Source organism: Balaenoptera borealis (assembly GCF_965194805.1).
Source record: "Balaenoptera borealis genome assembly, chromosome: 6".
NCBI classification, from domain to species: domain Eukaryota; kingdom Metazoa; phylum Chordata; class Mammalia; order Artiodactyla; family Balaenopteridae; genus Balaenoptera; species Balaenoptera borealis.
The window spans coordinates 75,519,060-75,544,389 of NC_138863.1; the positions used below are offsets into that span (position 1 = coordinate 75,519,060).

General features: G+C 34.0%; 1 long non-coding RNA gene across 3 annotated transcripts in view; it reads left to right on the forward strand.

Moving 5' to 3' along the window:
- The window catches only part of LOC309630470, a 290,298-nt gene extending 265,468 nt beyond the window's left edge, over window positions 1–24,830 (forward strand). For all 3 annotated transcript variants that reach the window (XR_014245684.1, XR_014245685.1, XR_014245686.1), the window contains one exon: window positions 1–24,830. This exon is cut by the window's left edge. This is a non-coding gene — a long non-coding RNA (uncharacterized lncRNA).
- Window positions 24,831–25,330: the final 500 nt, after the last annotated feature.

Below are 25,330 nucleotides of genomic sequence, written 5' to 3' on the forward strand. Positions count from 1 at the left end.
GCAGAGCCTTGTGACTGTGATGCCTGGGAGCCTATGTCCACTCCTATTATGCATTCCTGTTATATACACCTCAGATTCAGTGGCTGTAAATTCTAGCTGCAATCTAGCAAAATATCCTTCCAGAAACATCCAATGAAATAGTGCAACTTAGTGAGTTCCCTAAGCTAAACACTCCATGTTTTGAGACTAGTCTCAAGGAAATGGCAAGTTGGCTAGTCAGATGGAGAGGAGTTCAATGAGGGGGAAGGTCTCTAGATAAAGGCAAAGGATGGGACTAGCAAACTGCAAAGGACCGGGACTCATTTCTCCAGCTCATGACACCATCAGGTTGATCCATGGCAAATGTTCTCTTGGATATGGGACTCACTGATATTTTTTCCATGATCTACCACAATTGCTGTAGATGCTCTTGGATTTCTTCCTCATGTTACCAGAAGAAAGTAAAGAATGAGGCTCTCAATTTCCACTAATTTTCTTCATGTTGGACATGTCTGCCTCCCGTTTTAGTCTCATCTTATCCTCGTTGATTCTAGAAATACCGGGCTGTTTATCTCCTGCTGTATTTACATGATGACTTAACGCTAGAGGAAATCAGTACTTCACTAACTATCTGACACTCTTTCCATAGGACCAAACATAAAATGAGAAAGGAAGGGCAGTTAAAGAAAACAACCCGGAAATGAGCTCCACTTCCCCAGCTCTCACAAACCCAAACATCCATTCTGGAAGGCTGATTTATTCTTCCAAGGTTAAGGAACCGACTGGTCCCAGAATTTTTTTTTTTTTAACTCTTTACTTTCCACACATATTGGGGAATATATAGAGATATAGAAAGAAAATTTTAAAAAATGATAATGGCTTGCTCTGCCACCACTAAAAGATACACAGTCACCCCAATTTATTCAGCTTAATAAAGATGGAGCAGCATGCCAGTGATGGGAAAAGCCAGTTGGCTGAAAACAAAGACAAGAATGGCTTTATTAGATTGAGATATACGCTCTTAAGCAGGACCCTACTCATCCCCAGATGTCAAAGTCTAGAGAAGGCTGAATGAACCGAAAGTGGTTCAACTGCAAGAGGGCTGACCTGTACCTTAGAACTTCCTGCTGGGCAGATAGCCTGAAGTTTTCATTATCCTCCAGTTTGGAGTGGAGAGCTCTGCTTCCAAGATGTGTTAGAGACAGACCAGCACAGCAGAGGCAGTCCGTTTCTTGCATAGCTTTTTATAGTTTTCCTTGGGAAAATAAATTGTTATGCTTGATTTACTTATCTTTGTACCTATAGCTAAATCTCCCCATGACCTTCAAATTCTTAGTGTAATTTTCTATGCATTCAAATTTTTGAATGTGTTGATTTTATTTTCTGTGACCACCCTCCTAGAAGTCTCCATCCATGTCTCAGCTCTGGTTTGATTGTTTTCAAGCTAGGCCTGCTACTAGGTTTTGTCTCATTCTTGTCTTCCGGAATTCCTTTTATGTTTCTCTCGCTTTACTTCCTGAATTTGGTGGAATAAATCCTCTAATGAACTTTATGTGAAAGGGTACTTGGAAGATAATTGTTAGAACCTTTGACTGAAATGTTTGTACACTGCCCTTCTTTGTCCCATTGTTTGGTAGCTCCCAGTGTTTCTCTGAAAAGTCTGGAACACCTCTGATTCTTGATCCCTTGTATATTAACTTTTTTAAAGGGGTGAGTTTTGTTTTTCTCTCTGGAAGCAATTCTAATCTAATAGTAATACTTGACATATTAAAATTTCATGATTTTGTGCTTTGGTATGAGTCTTTTTCATTCTTCCTACTGGGCACATGCCTGGAAATATATATATATATATATATATATATATATCTTTTAGTTCTGGAAGATTTCCCTTTTTTTTCCTTAACAATTTTTTTCCATTTCATTGTCTATGTTTTCTACTAGCCAGATGTTAAAACTCCTGAGCTGGTCCCCTAATTGTCTTATTTTTTCTTACCTAATTTACTCTGTTTTTGTTTTACATGTTAGCTCCTTAAGCTTATCTTTCAACTCTTCTATTGATTTTTTAAAATTTTGTTTTTAGATTTTATAATTTCCATGGCTTATTTCTTATTCTTTGATTTAAAAAATATTATTTTGTGTGTTTTATGAACGTAGTGTCATTTATTATTTTCTAAGTGTATTAATTACATTTTTCCCATAATTTTCTTTTGCATCAACACTATCTCTATTTCTACTTTTAGTCCCGATTTATTTTTGATGTCCCCTTTATTTCAAGAGTTTTCATTCACATCTTGTTGCAAATATCTGGTGGTTTTTGGCTGTACTGATTAGAAGCTTACTGTGCCCAGGAAGAATGTCAGTTGGCTGACTTTGCTCTAGGGTGCCCAGCCTGCTAGCTGGCTTGGTAGTTTGCAGGCATGTGGGGTGATACAAGCCTAGCCATAGTTACTGAGAGTGGGGTAAGAGGAACATTGTAGACTTCTTCCCTGTTTGCAGTGTGGTGCCTTTCCCCCATCATCTGAGCTTGGTGTCCCTGAATACAGTACTTCTTTGTTTTGTTTTGTTTTGCTTTTCTTCCAGAGATTAAAATTTTCAGAATTGTAGGGATGGAAGAAATGCAGTGCTTGGCTGTACAGGTAGGATCTGGGCTAGCTTTCATACAAACTGCCTGTTTCCAATTAGATATTTTTCCCTGTGCAAGTGTTCTCATTTAGAATGTTCCTCTTTTCTTGCAATATTGATACATTTGTGACATCTCATTTTATTTGAAAAGTGGAAAAGAGAAGGGCCCTTTTATTTTTTTTATGAAAATTCAGGGTAGCCTAAGCAGTTAGTGATGTAATTTTCCCCAAATCTTTACAGCATTTTTAGTAAAGAATCATCACCTCTTTTATAGATTAAATAATTAAGGCTTAGAGAAATTTCTTAAGTTACATGAAATTTCAGGGTAAGTAAATGGCAGAATCAGTATTTGTACCCAAGTCTCACAGATTCTAAAGCATATTTTATTTTTAACACTATAAAGCCTCCATAAAAATTGATATTTTAAAATTGGTTTCAAAGCTGATTCTAGCAGGAAGAGAATTTGATGGGCTGCAGAGTTAGCTGGACTAGGAGTCATAATGATTTTCTTTTGGCAAGGCACATTTTGCCTCCATTTTACCCCAGATCCTCCATTTTCTCCCCATCCTCTCTATTAAACTCTATTTTGGAAATTTTAACTTATATTAGAGTATGGAGTATTGACAAAAACTTTAGAAATTGCCTTTCCTAGGGACATTTGAATGATAATAAAGGAAGATTTTCGATGAAGCTCTAATAATATTTCAGGGGGTAGAAGAAGACACATTTTAGACTCAAATAAATTTCTGAAATAACTATGTAGATGGACATCTGTGCTGTCTACCTACCAGGCAAGTTATTAATGTTGAGAACAAAATGAAGCCATATGGCATTAACTGGTGGCATCTCTTCATAGCAGGGAGAGAGGGAGGCAGAGAAATAGATCTACTTAGGATGCTGACATGATAGGCCAGCTCTTGAGATTTGGCTCTCAGGGGTGTGTCTGGGATGTGTACAGTATTTTATCTAAAGCAGCTAGGAATGGGAAGAATGAGAGTATGATGAAAAGCCAAGTGGAGAACAGTGAATAGATTAGATAAGAGAGACAATATCATATTTCTAGGTTGAGATAAGATTATGGGGAATCTTACATTGAACTCTATTATATGGCAATGGAATGCTAATGATAATTTCTGCACTTGAAATTTACAGAGCTAGACCTATACTTGGAGAGATTGAATGTGATAGAAATATCTTCCTTATCTTTATCTGTATTTAAATAGTTTAATTTGTTGGCTAGAATATAAATGGAATTGAATGAACAATAAACTCCAGAGTCACTGTAGATAAGATGGCTACAATTTATTGTCCAACCTAGATCACTTATGAGTGGAAGGAAGGCGTTAGGGCAAAAGGCATAAACAGGAAATCTCCCAAGCACATTGGAATGTATAGTCATCCTACCTAGGATGAAGATGGAGAAAGGGGGTAAGATAGAGCATATAAAAACTTGTCTGAATATTATCAGGAAGAGAAGGGAAAAGTGAAAAATAGTGAGTCATTATAATAAAATCTTTGGCTTTTAATTTCATATTCAAAGTCTTTAATGGGCTCAAGTATAACTTTTTTTCTGATATACATCATTTTAGTCTTCAAAGCTCTTATTCAAAAAAAGTGAGAGTGTGCTCTTGTGAATCCATATATTCAAGAATATTAAATAGCAATATTTTTGATGATTTAAAAAATTTACTTTCATTTGGTTACAGAAATATATTTAATTTAATTCCCTTTATAACCAGAGCAAAAAATAGGCCTTGAGTTTATTGTCATATGTGTCTAAGTGCTCGAAATGTATGTTGAATAATCATTTAGTAATGTGAGATAACAAAAACTGTGATATGTGAATGCACTGTTTTGTTTGAAGAATTATTTAGTCCTTTGATAGACAACTTATGTTCAAATTATTTCTCTTTCATTTGAGCAGGGCCAACTTATCCATTAAGCCCAGTGGGCATAGCAGCCTAGGCCTACCATAATTTTCGAGGCCCATGAAGACATTTTAATTTCTTTAAAAATCTGAATTCAAATGCTAAACTTTTAGATCATGAAAAATGTTTTTTAACATATAATAATAATATATTCTTATGTCAATGAGTGTAGTTAGTAAATACAATTTTTGAAAATTCTTACGGAGGAAGGAGTCTCACAAAAGCAAAAGTGAATGAGGCCTACAAAAGTCATGGAGTCCAAGGAAACTGAAAAAATACTCTTTAAAAACCCTTCAGTATAGTGTTAGAATACTTTTTTTTTTAGTCTTACCTAAGATTTCATTTTAATTTGTGTATCTGGAACAAGGTAACATATTTTCTTTGGGAGTTGAAAAAATCTCTAAAGATAATTACCCTCTTTCCTCAAATATCTTTATTATGTGTTTTGTGGAGAGAACTACTTTCATTTTCTAATGTCTTTTTCATCGATTATGGTAAAAGTCCTCCTGCGAACTATTGAGGATGTTTTCTCAGGGAAAGGTTGAGGAGATACCCGAGTTGGAAGCATCAGCAAGCCTCAGATGAAAACAGGGATAGAGAGGGACATTTGATTATAGTTCAGGTTCACAAAAGAACTAGGTGGGACCCCAGCTTCACATGGCCGGCCTTCATTTCATTTAGGACCAAATCCCAGGTGGCTGTTAGTGCTACTTTGCTTATTTCTGTGTAAAGTAAACAAATGCCCTTCTTTCCAGCATCCAAATCTTTGCTGGTAGTTGGTGAAGGCCAGTATCACACACGAGGAATAAGGCTCAACATATGCTCTTGTTACATGAACACTTTAGTAGGAAGCTACAATTTTCCTAACAGATATACACATTGTATATACCATTTGTACCTATAACTACTTGTATGACTATTAATACAAATGATGATACCAGTGAAAAAATAATTTAATACAACAATAGTTAACATATATTGGGTAACACATTATTCAAATGTGTTATCCTTGAATTTTCACCACAATCCTATGAAAGTTGTTGGAATATCTATATGTATCAAGAAGGAAGGGCGTATCTACTACCTCCTATGTTCTAGACTCTGAAAATAGTGGAGAATAGATAGGTGAGGTTTCTGCTCTCTTCGAGGTAATATTCTAGTGTGATATAAAAGAAACAAACCAATAAGATAAATATCGGATGGTGATAATTTCAATGTAGAGAATTATAAAAGAATGACGGGATAGAGAACATTGGTGTTACTAGATACATTAGATTAGCTAGTCCAGCATTTAATTTAAAATATAATGTTCAGAAAAATGAAAATGGTTGATGTGGCTGGAGCATGGTGAAGAAGGAGGAGAACACAGAAGATGTCAGAGAAGTAAGTGCATAGGGCCAGATTGTGTGGAACACTGGAAACAAATAAAGGTTCCATTCTTAGCATGATGGGAATTTACTGGAAGCTCTTCAACAAGAGAGGGACGTGACCCTACATTTTTGGTTTGAAAAGCTGGGTGGATGGTGGTCTTCTTGAATGAGTGAGAAAAACTCATAAAGAAACAATTTTGGCAAGAAAACTTAAAAATTGTGTTTTACAGTTTAGTTTTGTTTTACTGTTCAAGGAGCAGAATGAATTAAGCAGTTGGATGTGAGTTTTGAGTTTTATAAAGATATAAATTGAGCCTTAAAATTAGAATTTAGAACTATAGGACTGGATGAGGTCACCAAGGTGGAAGGTGTAGATAGGAAAGAGAAGGGTATATAAGACAGTGTTCTGCAGGGCTTCAAAATTTAGAGTTTGAGCCGAATAGAAAAATCTAGAAAATGATATGGTGAAATGACCATCAGTGGAGCAGAAAGAAAATTAAGAATGTGGGAAGACTGAGACCAAAATAAAATATTTTCAGAAAAGTGGAGTGGCCAACTGTGTCAAATGCTGGTGAAGGTTTAAATTAGATATGCATAGATAGAGACTGGATCATTGGATTTAAAAACATGGTGACCTTAAGAGCAGTGTTTGTGATGCTGTGAGAATGGTAGTGTGATTGGATTAGGTTGAGGAAACTGTGTGAAGAAGGTGAATATAAAGCATCATTTCAAGAAATGTTGGTGTGAAGGAGACAGTGTAAAAGGAAGTAGGCTAGAAGCAGAGTTGTTTTTCTTCCTTTTTTCCTTCCTCCCTCCCTTCCTTCCTTTCTCTTCTTTTTTAAAAACAGGACCTTCTAGGTCATCTTTGCATGCTGATAGAAATGACATTGTAGGGAGAAACTGATACTATAAGAGCCATAGAGGATAAAAGTTCTCATCAGTGTAATGGATGGCGAGAAGGAAGGATCCAGGACATAAGTGTAGTGGTTCACCATTGACAGGCAGCAGGGCACTTTATTCCCAGTAACAGTTAGGACAGTAGAGCCTGTGATGCTGACTGATTGGACATTTTGCTGGGGGAGCGATAAGGAACGTGTGTTGTAGATATTAGCAAAAGTGAATGACTTTATTTGAAAAAGAGAACTCTTAACCAGTCAACACAAAACAAAAGAAAAAAGAGTTAAAAGAAAATCAACTAGGAAAGATTAGAACCTACTTTTACTCGACCATCTCTTACAAGGATGTTGGAGTCTTTTGACATGTTAGTTTCCAAAGATACCATTCATGTGAATAGTGATAATTGTGTAGCACATCGCCGTATCTTATTTAGTGATCATGGGTAAATCAGCTTTTTTTTTGGTAGAGATGTGCCATATTTGTAAATGTGTTCTACCTAAAACCTCTGAAACCTTGACATAGATTTTCTTAATTCCTTAAAATAGATGTTACAAATAATGTCTTCATTCATTTGCCAATCTCAGAATTCTATAGTTCAATTTTAGGACTCATATTATTGGAGTGTCTATATTCCTAACAAAGGCTAACTACTCATCCCCACCTTCTCCCTGTATCCCCGCCTCCCTGATTATCCTAAACCTATTGAGTTTTTTCCTGAAATGCTTTAGTATGAACCATATGATGTCTGTTTGATTGCATATGGTCTGTCCTGATACTCGATTTATCAGATACATTTCTCAGTGAATTTTAAACACTTTAAGGCTAAGGGGCTGGCTGATTGCCAATTTTTAACTCCTTCCTTAGTTCCTAATCCAATGTTTCATGTTCAGCAAGTGTTTAATAAATGCTTGTTGAAAAGCAGGAATGAACTATATTTCTAAGACAAGGATTTCTATTTTGTTGACTTACACCTTTTTAAGATTGTTTTTGAAGAGGCAGCCTACATATGTCAAAAAATTCAGTGAGTACAAAAGTGAAAGTCATAGCAGATATAGGTCTTTCTGCCCCGTAACCTCCTCTAGGCCTGATTCTCTCCCCAGAGGCATTGCCAGTTCCACTTCCTGTGCATCCCTCCTGGTGACGTTCATCTCACTTCGCAGTGTTCTGGGTTGGCAGTCAGCCCTGCTTTTCTCCAGATGCGGTATGTGTGCACACCAGGAAAAGTTCTCTTTGAGTTGAGAGACTGGTTTATTTTTTAGCTGCTGTGAAATAATTAAAAATGAATGGATACGGTTGAATTGTAGGAAGCATATTTATTATTTGGAGTAGTTATAAAAAAATTCCTTGAAATTAAAAATCATACCTTGAACAGGTCGATTAGTCAGATTTAATTTTTCTTTCACTCTCTTATATTGGTGTGAATATTTTCATCTGTTATGCATAACCAAAAAGTATATTAAACTGTCAAAACATAAATGATTTCCTTTTGGCCACCATGGCTTGAGGGATTTATTTCAAGACTGTTGTGCTACTATTTGCCCCTAGGATGTGTAATCTATATTTTAGGGGAATGTGGCTTACTGCAAGACACCTGTATTATTTATGTGTGATTAATATTTGCGTTATGGTGAATGAGGTCTTTTGGCCTTACTTTTCTCTTATAGTGACTTAATCATTTCTCACAAGAATGTAGTCATTGTAATAAAACATTCCACACACTAGTTTGTTTTTCAGCAGTGACAAATGCAATTGTTGTAAAATGTGAATTTTCAGTTATTAAATATGGCATCATGAATGTAATTTACTGGCCTACATCTACAAGATGCTGCTATATGGCACCACTGAAGCTGATACCAAGCCAATCCTTGTTTGTATGAATTTAAATATAAACAGTGGTGAACAGCATCTTTAAATCACAGTGCATAGGCTACCAGACCTAATTTTGTGTTTCTGGAAATAAATCTGTAAAGTGTACAACTAGTTGGTTATACGGATGCCTATTAAAATGGTCTCTTGTAATTTGCAAATTTGCAACAAATTATGAAGATTCTTGATCATCGCTGACAGATAATATCATGTGACAAATTAGGACATATTTCAAAGTTCCTTTCTGTGAGGCATAAGATATGACATTTTTCACAACTTTCCTTCAGAAAAAGCACTTATGTCAGAAGAGTGAGGAACTGTAAGAGTTCCAGAATCTACAAGGCTAAAATTCAATTAGATATTAACGTTATCTGCCAGAACCGTCTTTCCTTCACAATGGTACGGTAAAACATATTGCTTTTAAGGGTTATTACACAGATTTGGTGGCATATGGATTACTGAATATAAAAGGAATTCATCTTAAAATGCCCACAGTAATTTTTTTGATCATGTTTTGGTAGCTTTGCCAAATGGCCAGAAAGAAGCTATAAAAGTAAAAGATGCTGTATGTATTGTTAGTTTCACTTTGTTCACAGGTGAAAGGAGTTTCTTTCTGTTGTTGCTGTTGTTCAATGCCATATTACTTAAAATTTGAAAAACTGCAAATAACTCTGGAATTTAGTACATTTTTTTCTTTGTACCTCATCCGTTAATAGAGCTGTAACTTAGTTTTTATGCTGTAATATTGCAAATGGTAAATATTTGGGGAAGAACACCCTATGTCTCTATTTCAGAGAAGGGATTAGAGTATGTGTCTACTAGAGGTGTGAGAGAGGAATCTTCCATGTAAATATTGGCACTGTGACATATAAAATACCTTTCAGGTATACATTAAAATTGTAAAAGTGCTCAAACTTACTGAGCTTCCAGAGAAAGTCATCAAAAGTATTAAAGAACGATGTTGATAATTACACTAAATTCAGCCAGGATACGGTGGACAAGGGCTTTAAAACTTCAGAAACATCAATTAAAGCCCAAGTTGTGTGCAATAAGCATCAAAAATTGATAAAAACTCAAATTTAGGTTTTTAGATTTAGTGTTTAAATCAATCAACTGCAAACAAGATTTAATTAAAGAATATTATTTCAAAGTGTAATTACCTACTGGGATTAGAATGAACCTCTATTGCCCATAATGTTCTCCTACTGTGATCCCACACTGAAAAATGTTGAGTTTTAGATTAATATGCATCTTGTAAGTACAAGTCCTAATCTCAATCTTAAAGGACATTTAAAACACACTTGGAACCTTCTATGCAATCAAGCCCAGTGTGACTACTCTGTCCACCATGCTAAATTTGTGATTACATTTTTTATGTGCATGATTTAAATCGCTTTAGCAGCAGTCCAGGGAGCATTTTACCCTGCATATTAATTACACAAAGGCTTTGTCATGTGAGGGTCTCAGTGGTCATGGTCTGTAATCCAGCTCATTTGAACTGTGAGTACAGTTTTTGAGCATGCTGTGCACATCAAGCCCAGCTTTAAAGCTAGAATAGGCTGAGATGGTTAACAGGTATGGTTCCTGCTTAAGGAATGAATGCCATTTATTTAGTGACATCTGCAAACTAATTGCTTAAAAATCTGAAAGTGAATATGTGTGCTCAGAAGGCTGTTATTAGTACATAAGAAAGGAGACTCCGTGTTACGGCGTTCCAGTTCTTATTGCCTTAAGCTAGCATTATCCAAACAATCATATGACTCCTTTATAAAATTCTTCATGTTATAGGAATGGGCTTTTTCTGTCATTAAATTTCAATAATTTTATCATCATCAGTATATTTCCATGTTTGAGGTCATTTTAAACATTGTTATGATTTAAGAGGAATTAAATGTATTTTTTCAATATATTTATCAATAAGCAGAATATAAAAGTGAAAGATCATTTAAAAATCACAGCATTTCAACTGAATAATTTGTAAATATTCAGGACTTTCAAATATATTGCTTTACTGTAACAGTTTTGTCCTAAAGATCAGAAAATTAATATAATCTTTGTTCCACATTAAAAGGTGGAGTTTAATCATATAACATTGGTATACTGTATATTACTAAGTTGAAAACAAATATGGAAGCTCACATCTGATATGACACTGGAGGCTTGACGTCATGGAAGTCAGCACTGGTTTTTAAACATGAAAAAGAATCACAGTGATTTGAGTGAATGCCACACACAGATCCCCAGGACCCATTCCAGAATTTAAAAATCAAAACCAATAAAGGGACGTGTGCATGTGTCTTCCTAAAAATGGCACTGAAAATTCAGAACCACTGATGGTTAGCTAAGCAACTTAATAGAAAATAGCTCTACTTTAATCTCTGTCCAAACAAGTGTAATGACAAATATAGAAAAGACTCTGCAATAAAAGGGTGGCAAATGCATCAAGATTCACTTTGCTGAGAAATTCCATTGAATCTCTGTCAACTAATGATGCAGCAAGCAGTCTTTTAATTGACACATATTACTATATTATCACACTTTTCTGGAATAATGAGGAAAGTACAATATTTTAAAATACTAAATTATGTCTTAAAAACATAAAGCAGACAGACTCAGTTAGACAAACTGAAAACAAAATAAGAATTGATACCTTCTTTTTTAATTTATAAAATGTGTGGCCTATCTATCATGACCACAAATATTTGAAGGAAAAAAGAATCATCTTTCAAAAAGAATGATCCTCTCTGCTTTAAAAAATATGTTTTCAGTGATTTATGTATACATTTTTCTATCCAAAGCAATTTGCCTTTTATTTATTAGTCTCAAAATCCAAGTTGTAGCTAAACTATTTGAAATTCTTCCAGGAATTCCTGCGAAAGTTCTACTCATTCAACTTTCAATACAGATATTTTTAAAAAGCACGTTTTGTGTACAAGATAATATAAATGGTGCTGAGGAGAGAAAGACAGCTAAACTGTGGTCTGTGCCTTAGTAACTCAGAATATATTGGAGACAATGACAAGAAAAAATAAAAGATTAAAATGTAGTATGACAAGAACTTTATAAAAATGAAGAACTTTATTTTCTGAAACTTTCAGTCTTCTGTTGTCAGACTCATTTTTTATTTTATGTGTTTTGCAAAGAAATGATTTCCCACAGTCCTTAAAATAATTATTTTGGAATGAAAGTAGAGAAAATACAATATTAGCATTTATAAAAATATGCATTCTGTAGACTTATTTACATTTAATCAGGGTAGCGTTCATGATTTGAATGAAGTAGATCCATTCTAAATCAAGGTAGATAATCTTAAAATGAGTTTTTGCTGCAGGAAGAATTGTATGTAAGTTTAACATTAGGTTATAATATGCAAAGGGTATGTAAAGTTTTAGATATTTTTGTGGAATTGGCTCAAATTCATCCTATGGGTTGAGTTGTGTATTTAAAGGACTTTTTGGTGTGGTATTTGAAGAGTCAAATGCTACGTTGACTTACACTTATGCATCATTGTATTATAAAAAGATTCAAGAGAAATTTGGCTATGCCATTTAGCAGGTCTGACAGCCTTTGTAGGAGTGTGAACACTCAAGAGGCCATGTAAAAATGCAGTGTCTATGTCTGAACATTTGTGCTCTGTACTGTTGGTTTAGGTTACAAAAGATTACGATGTTTTTTAAAGAAACAGCATCAATTCAATTAATTCTAAATATTTTAATATTAATTTCAATTTTGGTATGAAGTTTGGGATGAAGTTTTAGGATAAATATCTAGATAATTCAAATTATATAAGCTGCCTTGGCATCAATGATCTGAATATCTTACTAAAAAAAGAATTATCATTAGGGTGAAACTTGCTTCTGTTCTTCATTTTCTGTTTGGCCACATCAATGCCAAAAATTATGAATATTTGGACACATCCTTGGTAATTGAGTTTTTCACTTTTCTTCAGGATGTTTGGCATCGTATAGCCATAGTCCTCACTGAATTTTGTACCCTGTACAATGATTTCCTAACAGAGAAAACTTTCATACAAGGCATATGTTAAGAGCATATTACTTAAATAAGTCTGAATACTAAATCCTGATGTCATTCCCTTTACATTTTTATCAAAGAAACAGCATTTTTTCTTAAAATAATCTTAGTCTTCTAGTAACTGCCTAACACTATTCATAATACAGTCTAACTCTTTCCAGAGAAATTCCTTAAAAATTACGCTTTTGTGATCATTTATTCAAACTTACCAATTCTTTAAGAAATACTTTTCCTTTCTTAGAACTGTTCCCAACGTCTGGTAATGTGAAGTTAAAAATGCCCTGTCAGAGTCGATGACTTTTCTTTAATGTACTTTCTCCTGTTCACATAATAGTGTTGTGCATTAATAAAAATCTATAGATTAAAGCTGTGTAGTTATTTTTCTAATGAAAAAGCTCCCTAAATATCTGGCATTTTGGATCAAATTTTAATGTTTCCAATTTTGAAATCTCAGCATAAAACTGTTGATGTGGTTCCCTTTTGATAAATTATAAAGGTAAACTTTAATGAACATTGAATAGGATCACCTTTGCTACTTGGGGTAATAGAATAAAATAAAACAAGCAAACACATTTTTCTTAGTGCCACATGCCTCTCCTTAATAATAACTTTTGTCTCTTCTGCAGAAATAGATGTTGTGTAAGTCTCATTAAATTACCTGACTGATGGAATAAATACACAGCCCATAGCTCAGCAGTCCATAGTAAACTGAGCAAGGGTCTTGATATCTCAGAGTTCTGCTTATTTACACATGCCTTGGACTCTTCTCACAGATATGTAAATTATTCTGGTTAAAACTAAATGCTAAAGTCTACACCATTAGTCTTCCACTTCATGATCTCCACATGGGGCTGTTAGAGGGATAATGTACCATACAATACACGGTTTACTTTTAATTAATAGAAAAAAATGTGAAATGAATATTAAATATAGTTTAATGTGAAAGAAAGCTCAAAGCAGTTTGGTTATTTATTTATTTATTAAAAAATATTCAGCCCTGCTTCATCATTAGAAAATAAGTAATACATTATGGGACTGGAAGCCTTGCTGGAGACTTTGGAAGAAAATGGTGGCTTGGAGAGGCCTTAACAAACCAGCTAAGGGTACCAGGCCTGACACAAAGAGGGGCTGTTTTAGGGAGAGGTCCAAGAGTTCTGCTCTGTGTCTTTTGAATCCTAACAGAGCTTTTCTGCCAGAGTCTGTTCTGTGCTAAGATCGTCCCCTGTTGTATGCCGTACGAATTGTAGGATCTGGTATTAAATCTTAGACCAAAAAAAAAAAAAAAAAAAAAACCTCATCAAATAGAGCATTTAATTAAAACGCAAGATCTGTTTGTCTGTGTTATAATTCAATGTGTCAAAATTAATGCCGCTGTTTTTAATAAATAGAATTACCAATTCGCAAACAGTTTATCACACAGTTCCCAACCACAGAATGGAATTTTAATTATAAAACATTATTTATGGCAATGAAATGATCGTGTTTCATAATATTTGCCAACAGCACAAGTTAGGATTTAAATAGAAAAGCTCTATTAAATAATCACTTCCTCCAGTGGATTCCCTTTTGTCTCATTCGGCTCACCTAGGATAAGGTAAGAACTTTGGGAAACGACAAAGGACATTCACGACTCTGGCTAGGCTTTAGAAAATAACAAAGTCCTCACTGAAGGCACTTATTTGCAAGATTAAAGGGTTTGAAGTAAAGCCTGAAATTAGTAACTTTTCATCTCCCCTTTCCCAGACAGCCAGTGTTTTGTAATAAAATAAAGACCTTGCGCTTTTAAACCTTCGTGCCAGACAGACTGTGAAACTGAATGCTACTGAATTTTAAATTATTCATACATTCTTAATTGTGATGTTATCCTTATAAATGATAGTAATGGTACCATTTAAAACCTAAAAACCAGCAGGCACCTGCCAGTGAAACGGGTTCATTTAAAGCACAGCCATTGAATTCTTAATATGTGAGGCTATTGGAGAAGACTCAGCTAGGAGAAAGTCAGTAAGACATTTGATTTTACAGTTAGGAATTAGGTGGCTTGACATGATTAGCAGAAGGGAAGTAAAATGCCAGTGCTTAATTTACAGAGAATTTACAGACCATTTGGAAAAATCACTCTGTGCTTGGAGAGTACCTGTGGAAAATTCTAACTCTCCTTATAAGAGCTTTAGCTACAAACAGTTGTTTTTGTATTGTTTAGCAGGGATCGAAATATACTGTGAAGCAAAGAAGACGTGAGATTGTGAATAAAATGACTTGCTCACTTTAAAAATTATGAAAGTTTGTGTGTGTGTACGTGTGTGTATGTGTGTCTGCGTGCATCTGTGTGTGAATGTTAGTGCTTAAAAAAGTTTTTTGAGAAAGATCCATATAACAGTCCAAATAGTTCTTTTAAGAGAAAGAGTATTAAGAGAACACAGTTAAGTCTGTAAAAACTAAGGTCTTTACAAGACATATATACCAGAGTCATTTTACTTTCTCCAACATTTAAAAAAAATTGATGTTGCTTTGAATTCATTTTCAGAATCCTTGTAGTGATATCAACACTTGTCATGGTGTTGGGAGAAGAAATGTCTCTCTGAAATGTGGCCATATTCTTTTGGAACATACTTGTTAAAAAAAATAGAAACTTTTTGAGGTTGTGTCATTTTTAGATGGCCATTTTTATATGCATCAATTTCTATAACCTTTTGAGCAAATTTTTTTTTTGCTTTTTTTTTCTGTTTGTGATTTCACATTAAATATCTTTAATAGGAAAAAAGAATTTAGCTGTTAAATATTTTATTTAACTATCCGTTTTCAGACAGACTAAATAAGTAAGGAGATAAGTAACAGATTTCTATGCATCCAACTTTGAGTTGAGACACGCATGTCTCCAGGTCTCTAATGATACTGTTTCAGGTATCATTAAATGATTCTAGCCTTCATACCATTAAAGGCTTAGAAGAGCGGGTGTTAGTGAATTGCAATTGAAGGCCAGAAATCTGTTATTTATTCCTGAAGCCTTTTCTGGTATCCATCAAAACAGGCACTGTTTATGTCCACAAGTCTAAAAGTTGATGAATATAGGATCTTAACACTCTTTTCCACAAAACCCAACCAAAAAGGCTTTTGTTATTGTTCTTTAGTTGTTTATTTGATTATTTGGGTCTGTTATGTGGTCTCATTGAAATGAATTGCTTTTCTACATGCATGTATATGGACAATATTTATTTTTAATTTTTAGTTAGGATAATAAATACAATGGTCAGATAGGCAGCCCAGTAATATTACACCATTAAAATAAGGTGTCTCAGATTTGAAATGTATCCTTTACTTTGAATTTAAAATGTATCCTTTACTTTGAATTTGAAATTTTAGAGTTTTAGAAGTAAATGTAGTTTACATATTTCAAGTATGGGTGCTTGATTCAGGCTATTTGGGTTAAGATTCAGGACCTGCTGTTTACTTACCCCCTGTATGTTCTTGGGCTTGATGAGGAAAAAATGAGATCAAATAATTAAAGCATTTAGATACGTGATTGACTCCTAGCAACTGTTCAACAGCTATGAGCTCATTTGATGGTTAGTTTTTGGAGAAACTAGCTTTGTACATTATTCTATGTGGCCTTGCCAGGAAATAATTGGGCCATTAGAATATTGAACAAATAAAATGCAATGAAAATAATCATAGCATAAACTCTATTTAGCTGTCCCACTGCCCCTTGAAGTCCTTTGGAGGATAATTCTTACCTTGCTCCTTGGTGAAAGTTCCAGTAGGCCCATGGCTTTCTGCTCATATTTGTGTTAAAAAAGTGATCTTTTGTTTCAAGCTCAACATTCAGTTTCACTAATTGAAAAGATCCAGTTCCAAAAAATAATAAAAACTCTAACCTAATTTAACCTGAAATCTTTTCCCAACATCTACTTCATCACACTGACAAAGGCTGGCACGTGTGGTGAAAGCACATCACAGTCGGCTATTTCTCCATCCAGCCTCCAAGGTTGCTGAGTTTCATTCTGTGAGGTTCAAAAAGTAGGGGCTGGGAGGAGAAGCAGAGGAGTAGAAAATTCAACCCGTGATGCTTTTACATTTATGGTATTTCTCCTTAGCATACCCTTATTTGTATACTTGGAGAACTTCATTTTATTTTTTTAAGAACTAGCTAATTCAACGTTACCTTTTTTTCATATGGCTTTCCTTGATGTCTCCAGTCAGAATTAACTGTCCATCTTTTGTGTTCCCATGGCCCTCTGTAGATTTCTTTATTAGGACATTGCCACTTGACACCACAAGGAATTATTCATAAACCTTTTTCCCTTGATCAACTGTGAACCACATGAAGGAAGGACTGTGTGTACAGCTTGTTCATCCTTTGGGTCTCTAGACCATAGCACAGCTTCTGGAACATAGCAGGTCATAGCTAAATTGAATTTTTAATCTCATTTGGACAGACTGGAATGATATTTACTTTTAGTAGAGTAAAAATTTACACTTAGAAACCACTTGAGCTCCCTTGTCCTCTCAGTCTGTAAATGTATGAGTGCAATGTTTTTAGTTTATAGAACAGTTCAGGCTCCTTCCTCATCTTTGGAATGATTCTTTCTTGGAAAACTTAAGCGTTTAATTCTCTTAATTTTGATAATACAAATTTCCCAGTAAGCAAGTTTTCTTGGCCTAAGGAATTTATTTCCTTTGGATAGTTCAGATGCTGGCTTAAAACTTTAAATTATTTCATATGTAATCATTTTATTTATAAAAATATAATAGAGTATAGAAAATTTGAAAAATAGACAAAATAATTCATAATGAAATTTCTCACACGGGGATGGAAAAATATTTTAACATGACTGCTAAATTTGGCAGATTTGTCGTGACTCCAAGGCAGCAAATTGAGAAAGACTCTTTGGCCACATCTGGCCGCAGTACCTGTAATTGATTTATAATGTCTGCCGTGATGCAGAAAGGAGTGCCATGTATGTATATGCCATCCTCATCCTCATCCTAACATAACCACTAATCTCATGGTAAGAATTTCTTTCCAGTCATTTTCACTCATGTAAATTATTTATGCCATTGTAGTTACAGTGTTAAACAACAATTCTGAAGTCATTTCTATACATGGCTTGAAGTATAAACATTACCAATTTCTAAGTCCTCTACTTGCCCACCTCATTTCTACTTCTACTTCTGAATTTATTGAGATTACCAACCCTTTATGAATTACTCATAGTATACAAGATGGGCAGGGATATTCTATCAATTCTAAAATTCCATGTAGGAGAAATACGCATAGGCAAAAGTGCTACTTATATCAACTCTATAATGAAGTATCAAAATTATGTTAACTATGAGTAGTTTGCTAATTTTAAATATTAGTTTGTAATTTTGGATTTTAATAAGCTTTAATTTAGAGTGAATAGAATCAGCATCATACCCTTTCTTGATGGTAAAACTATTGGAAAAAATTTTGATAAACTTATGAAGAGAATATTTTCATTTCTGTCATATTTCCTACATGGGCAAATAATCTTAAATACATCTTATGGAAGGCAAGAGGATGGGCTTTACGGATGCCTGGTAGATAGATAGATAGATAGACATATATATATACACACATACATAAATTTGAACACTCCATTTTGTTTTTTTTTAATTTTTAAAAGTTTTTAATACAATTTTTTAAGATTTTTTTCCATTTACAGTTATTACAAGATACTGGCTCTATTGCCTGTGTTGTACAATACCTTACATCCTTAAGCCTATCTTACACCCAGTAGTTTGTGTGGACATTTCATTTTGATTGGCAAGTTTCTGTTCAGAAATTACCACATAATGTGTCCTAAAGATTAGGGTGACGGTTACATTTTTAAAGACAACATTAATTATATGTTAATTTTATACTACATTTATGTCATATATTTTATTAGACATTTTATTTTGAGAAAATTGTAGATTTGCATGTGGTTGTAAGAAATAATAGAGAGATCCCATGTACGCTTTACTAGTTTTCCCCAATGGTAACCTCTTACAAAACCATAGTAGCATCATGTCATAACCAGGATATCAAAATTAATGCAGTCAAAATACAGAATAGTTCCACCATCAAAAGTATCCCTACCATTGCTTTTTATAGCCTCACATAGCCCCTCTGCCACACCCTGCCCCTTTGTATAATTTTGTCATTTCAAACATTTTATATAAATGAGATTATGCAGTATGAAACCTTTTGGGGATCAGCTTTTTTTCGCTTAGCGTTAATTCCTGGAAATTCATTCAAGTTGTGTGTATCAGTAGTTTGTTCCTTTTTGTTGCTAAGTAGTATTCCATGGTACGGATGTATCATAGTTTGTTTAACCATTTACCCATTAAAGGATGTACGAGTTTTTCCATTTTTTTTGACTTTTACAAATAAACTGTTATAAATATTTGTGTACAGATTTTTGTGTGAGCCTAAGTTTTCATTTCTTTGAGCTAAATACCCAAGAGTTCAATTGCTGAGTTATATGATAGTTAGTTGCATGTTTAGTTTTATAAGAAACTTCCAAAATGTTTTGAGAACGGCTGTACCATTTTGCATTCTTGTCACCAATGTATGAGTGGTCCAGCTTCTCCAAATTCTCACCAGCATTTGGTGTTGTCATTAGTTTTTTCCCCTAGACATTCTAAGTGTCTAGTAGTATCTCATTGTGGTTTTAATTTACATTTCCCTGATGTTTAATGGTGTTGAATATCTTTTCATGTGCTTATTTGCCATCTGTCTATCCTTTTAGTGAAATATATGATCATGTATTTTGCCCATTTTCTAATTGATTTTTTAAAATTCTTGACTTTTGAGATTTTTTTTTTTTTTTTTTTTTTGGTATATGCTAGATGCCAGTCTTTTGTCAGGTATGTGGTTTGCAAATATTTTCTCTCATTTTGTAGTCTGTCTTTTCATCCTCTTCATGTGGGCTTTTATAGAGCAAAGTTTTAAATTTCAAGGATATTCAATTTGTCAATTTTCTTCTTAAGAATAGTGCTTTAGTGTCAATTATAAGAACTCTTTGCCTAGTCTAAATCCTGAAGCCTTTCAATTATTTTTTTTAAAGTTTTTTTTCTTAACTTTTTCTAAATGTTTTAAATTAATGACCTATTATGAGTTAAATTTTGTATAAGGTGTGAGATTTAAGCTGAACTTCATTTTTTGACTATGGATACCCAATTGTTCCAGCTCCATTTGTTGAAAAGGCTAACTCTACTCCATTGGATTGTTTTTGCACCTTTGTAAAATTCAGATTGGCATGTTTGTGTGACTCTGTCTGGGCTTTCTAATTTGTTCCATTGATTTATATGTCTATCCTTCTGTCAATATCACATAGGATTTTGATTATTGGCACTATCTAGTAGGCCTTAATATCTAGGAGAGTGTTTCCTCCCACTTTCTCTTCTTGCTCAAGAGTGTTTTCATTATTCTAGGGCCTGTGCTTTTTCATAGAAATCTTAGAATAAGCTTGTCTATGTCTGCAGAAATCCTTCCTGAGATTTTAATAAGATCTCCATTAAGCCACAGATCAATTTAGGGAGAGCCGACATCTTTACTATGTTGAATGTTCCCATCTATATGAACATGGCATGTCTCTCCATTTACTTAGATCCTTCTTTCATCAACATTATGTTATTTGTAACATAGCCCTTGTACATATTTTGTTAGGTTTATACCTAAACCTCACAAAAAGTAAAAGTAAAGTAGTTTACTTTTTTGGAGTACTTGTATATGGTATTGTGTTTTTAATTTTGTCTAATGTTTAAAATTCTTCAGTGGTCCAATGGTTTTCTCTCTCCCTCTCTCTCTCTAATTTTAGGGAGGATTATATGACCATTCACTTTTGGGGAATGCTTAGACTTCTATTATCATTTCTTTCTTATCTTAAAGAGCTAATAAAAAACAGAAAGCATAACCTAGTATTACTATTATTAGCAGAAATGTATGACATTATCTAAATCCACATGTACCTACATTATTTGAATGAGTGATGCTCAAGCAAATATGAATGACATGGACAAAATAGAGACTTACATGCTGGAAGATAATTAAATTGTAATATCAGCTGTTGAAACTTTGGCCTCCATATTTTGCGATGGTGCATTTATATCAATATAACTTTTTATTTAAGCACTTCCATTACTACATGAGCATACATATAAAATATACATATGGATAATAGTACTGTAATATATATTATGAAACAGGCATGAAATATCTCAGAATTTTGTAACAAATGAGATAAACATAAATAGAAATTCCTCATCATTCTTCTCTTCTCTCAAAGGATCATTTGTACACTCAAGAAGTGTGTCCATCACACTTTGGAGAACGCAAGTTTAACAACCATATTCAAAGGGTGGTTACTAAGGGAGACATGATGATCCAAAAGGAGGTCTCAAGTATTGTGGTCCAAGCTTAACTCTGTTCAGTATTTTTATTGATGTGGTTTTCTTTCTATCTATTCAATCTGTCTGTGTCCAATCTATCGTGCACACATCAGGCAAAGTGATCTTTATAAAATTTATAATTTGGACCATATCATTTTTCTATTTAAAGTCTTACAATGACTTCCTATATTATGCAGAAAAAAAAAAAATCCAAATCCTTTATGACAGCCTGCATGATCTGGTCCTGCCTAACTATCCTCCCTTATTTCTTGCTAGTGCCTCTTATATTAAGCCTTACAGCTCTGGCCTTCAGACTTTATCTCAAACACTCTGAGCTCTGTTTTCTTGGTCTGCAGTGTGATTTTCTCAGATCTTCCCTTCGTTGCCTCTTGCAACTTAACATTAAGGTTTCAAATTAAACGTGAATTCCTTTATGTTGTCTTCCTTAAACTCTCAGTTTAAAGAGAGTTTCTCTACCTTTCACCTCCTATTCCCTGTTATTCTTATTCTCTGGCTCAGCACCCTCCATTACACTGACCCAAATGGTAATTATTTTTGTTTATGTTTTACATCTATTTCCCCCAAGTGACTGTAAGCCACAAGAGGGCATGGTCCTTATCTCGCCTATTCACCTTTGCATAGCATATAATATGGGTTCAATGAATACGTTCAGAGTGAATAAATCAACATGGAAGATAAGTAGAAGTTAAGAAGAAACAAAACTGGAATATATGTTTATGTTTATATTTTACTTCAAAACTCAATTGTGTATAATTTCCAACAAACAGCAAAAGATCCTTGCATATTTACCATAAGCCAGCACTGCCATGGTTGAAAAATTAAAGTAGAAAAGTAATGTTTAGAACCAAGGAGATGATAACTTTAGTGTATTATGCTTTCATTAGGCAATGCCGGAGGTAATGTGTAGGTGATATATATATGGCTTTGCTTCAGTGTTTTTTTGCTTTTCACTAAGCTGTCGTTTGTATTCAATAGAATTCAGCCATTTTATGTGTGGTTTGATATGCTTTATTAATTGTATAAAATCATGTAAACACCACTATCAAGATATAGGACTGTTATTAGGGTGATATTTCAAAAGGGAAATTCAATTACCTGAAGTGTATGTGGAAGAAGAAGACAAGATTATGGAGTAATTAGAACTGATGCATACTGGAGACTGATGGAAGGAATTGGGCATATTTTTACTTGGAGAAAATTCAACAGTGAAACATCACAAAGTTCTTCACATATTTGAAGGGCCATCATTTGAAAAAAAATAATTAGATAATTTTTTGGCATTCTTAAGGAACAGAACTAAAAAACAATATGTGAAGACTACAGGCAGGCAAATATTAGCTTAACTATGGGGAAGATGTTTTAGGAATTGGTGTCTTACAAAGTAATGAGATCCCAGTAGTTGCAAGTATTTAATCAAAAATTTAATATGTTAGGAATTTTATAGCAAAATTTTCTAAATTGGATGGAGGTTAGGATGATCTCTAAACCTGCTCTTGCGAAATATTTGTTGAATGAATGAGATCACTGAGGTAGTTAGCAGGCTCAGATGGTGAAATACTCACTGGAGAAGGGGATTTGAGTTGAAGGAGGGAGGCCTTGGGGGTTTCAATTAGGTACAAAGGAAAGTAAGTGGAAGTAACAGAAGAAAAAATATTGATATTAGAAAGGCAAAGGTATACAACAACATATTTCCAATCAAAGTGGATTGTTCTAAATAACCACTTGGATTTTATGGAGCACAGGCCACTGAAATAGGAAGAAAAATAGTACTCTCTTATATTACTTTCCTTATCCTCTCTTTATTCCTAAAATGGATTTACACATAACAGAAGAAAGGTTTTTATCTATTTGAACAAACTCCCTGGTCTCTTAAGCAGGACTAATGATCTTAAATTTGGAAATGACATACAGCTACAAACAAATATATATTTTTCATTTAAAAACACCATGTAGATTTGCTTTTCTTTCAGGCAGATAATGGGCCTTTTTTCCCTCATAGTTCAACTCACAAAGAATTGGTAGATTTTCTCTATAATTTGCTATTATCCTAAAACTCAAAAGCAAACCCAAATGCCATCAGTGGTTATAAGCTGTGATGTGTTTGAAAATGGAAATTTGACCACTTCAAACAGAAAAATCTTCATTTCCATTAGAGTTTTATGAACTGTCTGATTGTAAATCAGGGTAAAACGTACACTATTCTGTAGACTGCTAGGATACACCAGGAAAGATGATGAAAACAAAGGCAATTATTTGTACTAGAAATAGCATATTTCATTAGGCATGTCATGCATGAATATCGCCACATTGGTGCACATTGCCTTTTGCTGGATTTATACCCTCCAACTTATAGAGAGTTCTTCTGTTTTAGTTAAGGAAATTTGCCTCTGGATATCTTTCTTGTGTATATCTTTTAATTATGCATTAAAAATACAACATTTTATAAATCACCAACATTCAATAAACTAAACAGTCAATTAATTTGGTAATCATGTTCCCCATCAACTCACAAAAGACTACACATTAAAAAAACAAAGATAAGTTATTCTTCATTACTTTTTCAAAGAAAAATAAGGATAAATGTTAAATAAATTACTTTTGTAGTATTAAACATAGGTAAAAAGCAAAGTTTAATAGATCGTTCAGAATTGACAGGAGTGACAAAATATTTTATTAGAAACAGAAGTATGTAAATATGGTTCTGAAAAAGAATCAGAAAAAGTGAAAGAATCTTACACAGAAAAATGATGGAAATGTAACTGCAAAGTTATGGTTCTGAATCGCCAAGCTAGTGACCAACCTAGACAAAATATAGGCTATTTTGTTTTTCTTACTGAGATAAAAACAATGTGAGTAGAAAGCCAAAAGTTTTAGACTTTTGTTCTTTTTGAGGGAACTGACAACAAATATTCCTGAATGAAATAGAAGTGTTTGCCCAGGCAGTTGGCATAAATGAATGTTCTCAAAATGAGTTTACTGGAACATTTCTTCTTTTGTGTAGTTCAGAAATACAGGCATAAAGGGCAGGATCTTCCTTTCTCTAGATTCAAGATCTTCATATACCTCCATACTGGATGTAGGAACAGACCTTTGATTATCTGTGTTATCTGGGGATAGATTATCTGGATTTGGTTATCCAGGCTTGCTAGTGGTTTTGTGTTATTATTGTAGGTTGAGAAATCTTCACATCTGTGCAATCCTTGATGCTTTTTTCTGTGCAGTAGGGTTATAATATGCCCATTTGGGGCATACTTGGAGGTTCACTCTACCACTTTTAAGTTATGTTATTTTGGATAAGTTATTTATCTATTCTGAGCTTCAGATTTTCACCATGAAATGGGTTTTAATAATACCCACTTTAGAAGGGTTGATGTGAAGACTAGAGAATGCATGTAATTGCATCTAATGTAGTGTCAAGTTTATAACACATGAAACAAAGGTAAACCATTATATTTATTGTTAAGGGAGATATAATTAGAAGATCATCATCATGTTTGGAAGGAAGGAATGTGATTCATTTGTTGGTTATTTGGTCAAACCCGAAAGGTACCAGATTCAGCTATATTGGGAAATTTGCAATCTTGGCTCTAAATATTCTCATCTTCATTCATTTTTAGTTATTCATTCAACAAGCATCTGTTAAGTGCCCACTATGTTTCAAGCACTACTCGAAATCCTAAGTATAGTCAGCCCTCAGTATCGAGAGGGGATTGGATCCAGGACCCCTCACCCACCCACCCACCCAAAACCAAACTCTACAGATGCTCAACTACCTTATATAAAATGGTGTAGTATTTGCACATAGCCTAGGCACATCCTCTCATAAAATTTAAATCATTTCTAGATTACTTATAATACCTAATACAATGTAAATTTATGTAAATAGTAGCCAATGCATGGCAAATTCAAGTTTTGCTTTTTGGAACTTTCTGGAATTATTTTTTTCCTAATATTTTTCACTCAGGGCTGGTTGAATATGCATATGTGGATGCAGAACCCACAGATACAGAGGGCTGACTGTCTACCAAGATGACTAGAATATAGTCCGATTCTCCATCTGTTCCCATTCCAGTGGGAGAGACAGATTCAGAAAAAAACAAAATTACATTAAGTGCATTTGTGGAGGTACAGATAACATACTGTAAGAACCTAAGGAGCAAGCATTGAAATCCTCTTGGAAAAGTCAGGGGAGTTCCTAAGCAGAGGTGAAATTTGAGA